The following is an 8,997-nucleotide window of genomic DNA, read 5'->3' on the forward strand; positions in this document are numbered from 1 at the left end:
GGGGGGGGGCATTTTTAAAGCTCTTTCAGAGAAAAACATGCAGCCAAGGATCCTTTATCCAGCAAGGCTGTCATTCAGAATTGATGGAGAGATAAGGACCTTCCAGAATCGCCAGACACTGACCAATTTCATAACCACGAAACCAGCCCTACAAGAGATATTAAGGGGGGTTCTATAAAAGTAAAAAGGTCCCAAGAGTGATACAGAACAGAAAGTTACAATCTATAGAAACAAAGACTTTACAGGCAACATGACATCATTAAAATAATATCTCTCAATAATCACTCTCAATGTGAATGCCCTAAATGCTCCCATAAATGCCACAGGGTTGCAGATTGGAAAAAAGACATGACCCATCAATTTGCTGTCTACAGGAGACTCATTTTAAACCTAAAGATACATCCAGATTGAAAGTGAAGGGATGGAAAACCATTTTTCATGCCAATGGACCTCAAAAGAAAGCTGGGGTAGCAATTTTCATATCAGACAGATTGGATTTTAAACTAAAGACTGTAGTTAGAGATACAGAAGGACACTATAGTATTCTTAAAGGATGTATCCAACAAGTGGATATGATAATCATAAATATCTATGCCCCCAACAGGAGAGCAGCAAGATACAGAAGCCAACTCTTAACCAGAATAAAGAGAGATATAGATAAAAATATGTTAATAGTAGGGGACCTCAACACTCCACTATCAGCAATAGACAGATCACCTAAGCAGAAAATCAGCAAAGAACAAGAGCTTTGAATGCCATACTAGACCAGTTGGACCTCATAGATATATATAGAACACTAGACCCCAGAACAAAAAAATACTCATTCTTTTCGAATACACATGGAACGTTCTCCAGAATAGATCACATGCTGGGTCACAAAACAGGTCTCAACCAGTACCAAAAGACTGAGATTATTCCCTGCATATTCTCAGACCACAACACTTTAAAATTGGAACTCAACCACAAGGAAAAATTTGGAAGAAACTCAAACACTTGGAAACTAAGGACCATCCTGCTCAAGAATGATTCGACAAACCAATAAATCAAAAATAAATTTAAACAATTTATGGAGACCAACGGGAATGAAAACACAACGGTCCAAAACCTATGGGATACTGCAAATGCAGTCCTAAGGGGAAAATACGTAGCCATCCAAGCCTCACTCTAAAGAATAGAAAAATCTAAAATGCAGTTTTTATATTCTCACCTCAAGAAGCTGGAACAGGAACAGAAGAACAGGCCTAACCCACGCATGAGATAGCAGTTGATCAAGATTAGAGTAGAGATCAATGAATTAGAAACCAGGACTACAGTAGAGCAGATCAACAGAACTAGCAGCTGGTTCTTTGAAAGAATAAATAAGATTGATAAGCCACTAGCCAGACTTATTCAAAAGAATAGAGAAAGGACCCAAATTAATAAAATTATGAATGAAAAGGGAGAGGTCACAACCAACACCAATGAAATAGGAAGGATCATTAGAATCTTTTATCAACAGCTTTATGCCAAAAATTAAACAACCTGGAAGAAATGGATGCCTTCCTGGAAACCTATAAACTACCAACACTGAAACAGGAAGAAATTGATTTTTTAAACAGACCAATTAATTATGAAGAGATTGAAGCAGTGATCAAAAACCTCCCGAAATACAAGACCCCAGGGCCTGATGGATACCCTGGGAAATTCTACCAAACATTCAAAGAAGAAATAATACCTATTCTCCTGAAGTTGTTTCAAACAATAGAAACAGAAGGAAAAGTACCACACTCATTCTATGAGGCCAGTATTACCTTTCATATCAACAAGAAAAGACTCAGGAACCATATGATCCTCTCAATCGATGCCGAAAAAGCATTTGACAAAATACAGCATCCTTTCCTGATTAAAACCCTTCAGAGTGTAGGAATAGAAGGTACATTTCTCAATCTCATAAAAGCCATCTATGAAAAGCCTACTGCAAATATTATTCTCAATGGGGAAAAGCTGGAAGCCTTTCCCTTAAGATCAGGAACTCGACAAGGATGCCCACTCTCGCCACTATTATTCAACATAGTACTAGAAGTCCTTGCAACAGCAATCAGACGACAAAAAGGGATCAAAGGTATTCAAATTGGCAAAGAAGAAGTCAAAATGTCTCTCTTTGCAGATGACATGATACTCTATATGGAAAACCCAAAAGAAGCCACTCCCAAACTATTAGAAGTTATAGAGCAATTCAGTAACGTGGCAGGATACAAAATAAATGCTCAGAAATCAGTTGCATTTCTATACACGAATAACGAGACCGAAGAAAGAGAAATTAGGGAATCCATCCCATTTACAATAGCACCAAAAACCATACGTTACCTTGGAATTAACTTAACCAGAGACGTAAAGGACCTATATTCTAGAAACTATAAATCACTCTTGAAAGACATTGAGGAAGACATAAAAAGATGGAAAGATATTCCATGCTCATGGATCGGAAGAATTAACATAGTTAAAATGTCCATGCTACCCAGAGCAATCTACACTTTCAATGCTATCCCGATCAAAATACCAAGGACATTTTTCAAAGAACTGGAACAAACAGTCCTTAAATTTGTATGGAAACAGAAAAGGCCCCGAATCTCCAAGGAACTGTTGAAAAGGAAAAACAAAGCTGGGGGCATCACAATGCCGGATTTCGAGCTGTACTACAAAGCTGTGATCACAAAGACAGCATGGTAGTGGCACAAAAACAGACACATAGACCAATGGAACAGAATAGAGAGCCCAGAAATGGATCCTCGGCTCTTTGGGCAACTAATCTTTGATAAAGCAGGAAAAAACATCCGGTGGAAAAAAGACAGTCTCTTCAATAAATGGTGCTGGGAAAATTGGACAGCTACATGCAAAAGAATGAAACTTGACCACTCTCTCACACCATACACAAAGATAAACTCCAAATGGATGAAAGACCTTGATGTGAGACAGGAATCCATCAAAATCCTAGAGGAGAACATAGGCAGCAACCTGTATGACATTGGCCACAGCAACTTTTTTCATGACACATCCCCAAAGGCAAGAGAAAGAAAAGATAAAATGAACTTGTGGGACTTCATCAAGATAAAAAGCTTCTGCACAGCCAAGGAAACCGTCTAAAAAACTAAGAGGCAGCCCACGGAATGGGAGAAGATATTTGCAAATGACACTACAGATAAAAGACTGGTATCCAAGATCTACAAAGAACTTCTCAAACTCAATACCCAAGAAACAAAGAAATCATAAAATGGGCAGAAGATATGAACAGACACTTTTCCAATGAAGACATACAAATGGCTAACAGACACATGAAAAGATGTTCAAAATCATTAGCCATCAGGGAAATTCAAATCAAAACCACACTGAGATACCACCTTACGCCAGTTAGAATGGCAAAAATTGACAAGGTAGGAAACAACAATTGTCGGAGAATATGTGGAGAAAGGGGATCCTTCCTACATTGTTGATGGGAATGCAAGTTGGTACAGACACTCTGGAAAACAGTGTGGAGGTCCCTTTAAAAGTTAAAAATTGAGCTATCCTATGCTCTAGCCATTGCACTACTGGGTATTTACCCCAAAGATACAGACGTAGTGAGGAGAAGGGCCATATGCACCCCAATGTTCATAGCAGCATTGTCCACAATTGCTAAATTGTGGAAGGAACCGAGATGCCGTTCAAGAGATGACTGGATTAAGAAGTTGTGGTCCATATATACAACGAAATATTACTCAGTCATCAAAAAGAAGTATTTCTCAACATTTGCTGCAACATGGACGGGACTGGAGTAGATAATGCTAAGCGAAATAAGTGAAACAGATAATGGCAATTATCATATGGTTTCTCTCATTTATGGAACATGAGAAGTAAGAAGATCAGTAGGAGAAGAAAGGGAAGAAGAAAGGGGGCTAAACAGAAGGGGGAATGAACCATGAGAGGCTATGGACTCTGGGAAACAAACTGAGGGCTTCAGGGAGGCAGGAAATGGGATAGGCTGGTGATGGGTATTAAGGAGGGCACGTATTGCATGGTGCACTGGGTGTTATACGCAGGTAATGAATCATGGACCTTAACATCAAAAACTAGAAATGTACTATATGGTGACTAACATAATATAATAAAAAATATTATTATAAAAAATTTATTTCAGGAAATAATAGCAGAAAACTTCCCTAATCTGAGAAAGGAAACAGATACCGAGGCATGGAGGACTCCCATATAAATCAACAAAATCAACAAAAGCAGGTCCATATGAAGACATATTGTAATTAAATTTGCAAAATATAGTGATAAAGAAACAATCTTAAAAGCAGGAAGACAAAGGAAGTTCCTAACTTACAAGGGAAGACCTTTAAGGCTAGTTGGAGATTTCTCAACAGAACCTTGTCAAGCCAGATGGGAGTGGCATGATATATTCAAAGTGCTAAATATGAAAAATTTGTAGCTAAGATTACTCTATCCAGCAAGGCTATCATTCAGAATGGGAGAGATAAAGAGTTTCCCAAACAAAAACCAAAGGAGTTCATGACCACTACCCCAAGAAATATTAAAGGGAACCCTTTGAGTGCAAAGGGGAAACCAAAAGTGACAAAGATAAGAAAGACTCAGAGAAAATACCCAGAAACAATGAAAAAACAAGTAATAAAATGTTAAATACAAATCTATCAATAATTACTTTGTGAATATAAATGGACTAAATGCTCCAATGTTAGCCACAGGGTGTCAGAATGGATAAACAAACAAGACCCATTTATATGCTGCCTACAAGAAACTCATTTTAGATCAAGGATACCTGCAGTTTGAAAGTGAGGGGGTGGAGAAACATTTATCATGGAAATTGATGTCCTAAGGAAGCAAGAGTAGCAATACATAGATTGGATAAACTGGACTTTATTTTATTTATTTTGAAGTTTTATTCATTTCAGAGAGAAAAAGAGCATGTGATAGCATGGGGAGGAGGAGCAGAGGGAGAGGGAGAGGGAGAAAAAAACTCAAGCAGACTCCATGCTGATTGTGGAGCCCAACACAGGGCTCAATCTCATGACCCTGAAATCACGACCTAAGCCAAATCCAGGAGTTGAATGCTTAACTGACTGTGCCACCCAGGTGCCCCCAAACTAGACTTTAACATAAAGACTTTAAAAAGAGATAAAGAGGGGCATTATGTAACCATAAAAGTGTTGATACAAGATATAACAATTGTAAATATTTATGCACCCAACATGGGAGCACCCTAATATATAAAACAATAACAAACATAAAGGAACTAACTGATAATAACATAATAATAGTAGGGGACTTTAACACCCCACTGACATCAGTGGACAGATCATCTAAATAGAGAATAACAAGGACACAATGGCTTTGAATGACACACTGGACCAGATGGACTTAACAGATATATTCAGAACATTCCATCCTAAAACAGCAGAATACATGTTCAAGTGTACATGGAAGGTTCTCCAGAATAGATCACATATTAGGTCACAAAACAGGCCTCAACAAATACAAAAAGATTGAAATCATACTATGTACCTTTTCTGACCACAGCACTATGACACTAGAAGTCAACCATAAGAAAAAATTTGGACAGACCACAAATACATGGAGGTTGAACAACCTGCTACTAAACATTGGATGGATCAACCAGGAAATCAAAGAAGAAATTAAAAAAATACATGGAAACAAATGAAAATGAAAGCACAATGGTCCAAAACCTTTGGAATACAGCAAAAGTGGTCCTAAGAGGGAAGTATATAGCAATACTCAAGAAGCAAGAAAAAAATTTGAAGAAGTAGGCTGTGTTTCCAGTTGGAGCTTTCTCGGCCTGCTTCCTGCCTTAGAATATGAGGGGTCTACAGCCACTTTTCGTTTTGCACTGTTGTTGTCCCTTTCTTTCCAAGTTTGTATAATTCCTTTTAAAAATGTTGTATCTTATTGTATTGACTTAGAATCAAATACACTGGACAAAAGCCACACTCAAATATACTTCTTAGGAAAATCCTTGTCTACTTTGGGTCACCTTTGGTGCTGCTGTGTTTTGATACTCTTTGATACTTCAGAGCATTATTGTTTTAGCCAAGAAGGTCTATGACATATGGCTTAAAATTCTTCGAAGCCTTTTCTTTAACTGAGAGATACTATGACATACCATCTTAAATATTTCTGAGGTCTTAACAAAGGGTCTTACAGTCATACCCTGGATTTGGTCTTTGATCTCAGGCCGTTTCTTGCTTTGAGAGCTGTTTGCTATATGTAGAGATGGGATGAAAAAGAATTTTACTTTCAAACCCAGAAAATTTTGATTTCTTTCATTTCTTACAAATTCTCCTTGAAAATAGCAGTTTTAGCCCATCTCTTTCTTTCCATACCTTCTCACACATGGCTAAAAACAACTATTTGGGACTTTCAAAATTCAGCCTGGAAACTTTCTTAGCTAGAAACTACTTATTTATTAAGTATCTTCTTTATTATCTAAGCATTAGTTTTGTTAAAATCTCTGCCATTACATTATACAAGTTGTCTTTTCTCCAGCTTCCAATAACCTTTTCCTCCTGTCCTTTAAGCCATCACCAACTGTCCTCTCATGTCCCTTTCTCTAAGTCTTGAGTTGTTCCAGCTTCTGACCCATTGCCTGATCTCAAACTATTGCTATAAGTTTTGTTACAGTAATTTGTTATGGTAAGTCTATACTGGTACAAAATTATTTACTACTCATGCCATTGAGAAGTTGAGTCTTGTTCTTCTCCCGTCCAATCTTGGTTAGTCTGGTGTCTTTTTTGACCAATAGCATGCAGGGGAAGTGATATTTGAGCACTTCTTAGACAAAGTTATGAGGTTTACAGTATATACCTGGGCCTGTTGAAACAGTTGGTCTTGGAGTCCTGAGCCTCTGTGAAGTCTGAGTATTCTAAGACTGGACTTCTGGAGAGGTCATGTGTAGGTGCTTGGAACTACCCAGCTGAGCTTACCTCAGTAGTGTTTCTCACGAATTTGAAATCCAAAAGATTTCTAAATATGAACTTATTGACTGGCCCAACTGCCTGAGGATTGGGTCTTGTTTTCAATTTTGTGGCCTAATGTATTATGAATAAAATATTATAAATTCCCCAAAGGTTAGTTTATTTGTTAAGAATACAGTTAAATTATGATGACCCCTCCAATCTAATACCGAATCTTACGTATTTTAAAGATTAGTGAGAATGGCCTCATGGAACTTCAATTTTTTTTTTTCTGTGAAGATATTAGTGTACAGTAATAAATTAGACCCATCAATCAGTTCTAGAACATACTTACAGGTTACTTTTAGAAGGTAACTCTTAACTCTCTAGCTCTGCTGTTCCTGGGCATTTCTGTACTTACTGACTAGAAAAATGAATGTGAAAACCCTCTAATGTGAGTGAATTACATGATCAGGATGGCTTTTCAAATCAGATGCTTAACATGGTACTACTTGCAATGTATGTACTTCGAGTGAGGTTCCTATATTTAAGCACTTAAGCTGTAATGTGTTCTGTTGTCTTCTCCTGTCAGAAAAGAGACAGATCTCAGATACTTGTCTTTTAAGTACCTTAAACGGTGGTCCAAATAGTTTTCATTACATTTTCTATTTACCTTTTTTTCTAAACATTACCAGTGGTGGAATGTTTGAAGATTGCAGAAATAAGACATTAGCATTTAGGTTTTTTGAGAGTTGGCACAAGAGAATTTTTGGTAGAGATTTTTGAGAAATAGATTTAGAACTGGAATATTTGAAAAATTGGGAAGAGTTTATGGGTAGCTTCTTTGAGAAAAACCTTCTATTTGATTAGGTATGATGATTTGGTCACTTTTAATCTAGAAAACACCCAAAGTATCTTTAGCCTCATACTACTCAAAGTGCCCATTTGTCAACTATTTGTTTCCTGCCTACAATGAGAATGAAGATTGTACCAAAATGTAAATCAACACAGTCCTTCCTTTATGGAGAAAGACTAGCTACAAAATGCCTAGTGAAATAGTCAATTTACATTGGTAAGCTCCTTTTCCTGTGGATTGTTCTTGGACAAGCAACAAACCACAGACCACATTTTGAGTGGCATTGATCTAGTCAATTTCTGTATCTTCAGACAAGGAACTTGCAGCCCAGAAAAAGAAATGAGTTTGAAGTTACATTTTATAATATTTAGTTGTAGCGCTAATTTAGTAGAATTCAGATAACATGAGTACAACCAAGTTGTGTTCTTTCAGGTATCTATTGCATTTTATGGGTATTGCTGCTCACTGGAACTGATTTTTTAATATTACTGAATTGTAAAACATGTACAAATATACAAAGATACAAAAATATAAATATTTGTTTCAAGCATTTTAATGTTTTGATAAAACTTTCTTCAGTGAAAGTTTGTTTGTATAATTTTGAATGAATAAAATGTTATCCACTCAGATTGCCACTGTAGAAAATATTCCTGGTTATAAAATGTCCTGAAAGGTAAAAGGCAAAAATAAAGTAACTGCTGTGATAGGAATATTGGATGATAGGGGATTTTTCCCCCAAATTGATTTTTTAAACTCTGTACTCTTATTTACTATATTTCTCTTAGAATACGCTATCTATAATATTTATAAACTTCAATAAATGTCCTTAGAGAGCTATATAAATAAGATTTTAATAATTTCCAAAAGTTAATTTGGTTCAGTTTTCTGCATAAGTTTTTAGTTCAGTTCTCATAATTGTAAGGAAAAACTTTCCACATTTTTCAAAATTAGTTTAGGATTCATTCCAGTGCCAAACTGGTTTTTAATGTTGCTACATCAACTCCTTAATATTTTTTGGCAGCAAGAATTCTTTCTTTCTTTCTTTCTTTCTTTCTTTCTTTCTTTCTTTCTTTCTTTCTTTTCTTTTCTTTTCTTTTCTTTTCTTTTTCTTGTTTTCTTTTTTTCTTTTCTTTTCTTTTTTCTTTTCTTTCCTTCCTTCCTTCCTTCCTTCCTTCCTTCCTTCCTTCCTTCCTTCCT

General features: G+C 36.4%; 1 protein-coding gene across 1 annotated transcript in view; it reads left to right on the top strand.

The window, feature by feature from the left end:
- STPG2 (sperm tail PG-rich repeat containing 2) overlaps positions 1-8,997 on the top strand; it is a 298,036-nt gene that overhangs the window by 126,057 nt on the left and 162,982 nt on the right. The gene's annotated exons all lie outside the window — the stretch shown is intronic.

Source organism: Ursus maritimus, unplaced genomic scaffold (genome assembly GCF_017311325.1).
Source record: "Ursus maritimus isolate PB19 unplaced genomic scaffold, ASM1731132v1 scaffold_8, whole genome shotgun sequence".
NCBI classification, from domain to species: domain Eukaryota; kingdom Metazoa; phylum Chordata; class Mammalia; order Carnivora; family Ursidae; genus Ursus; species Ursus maritimus.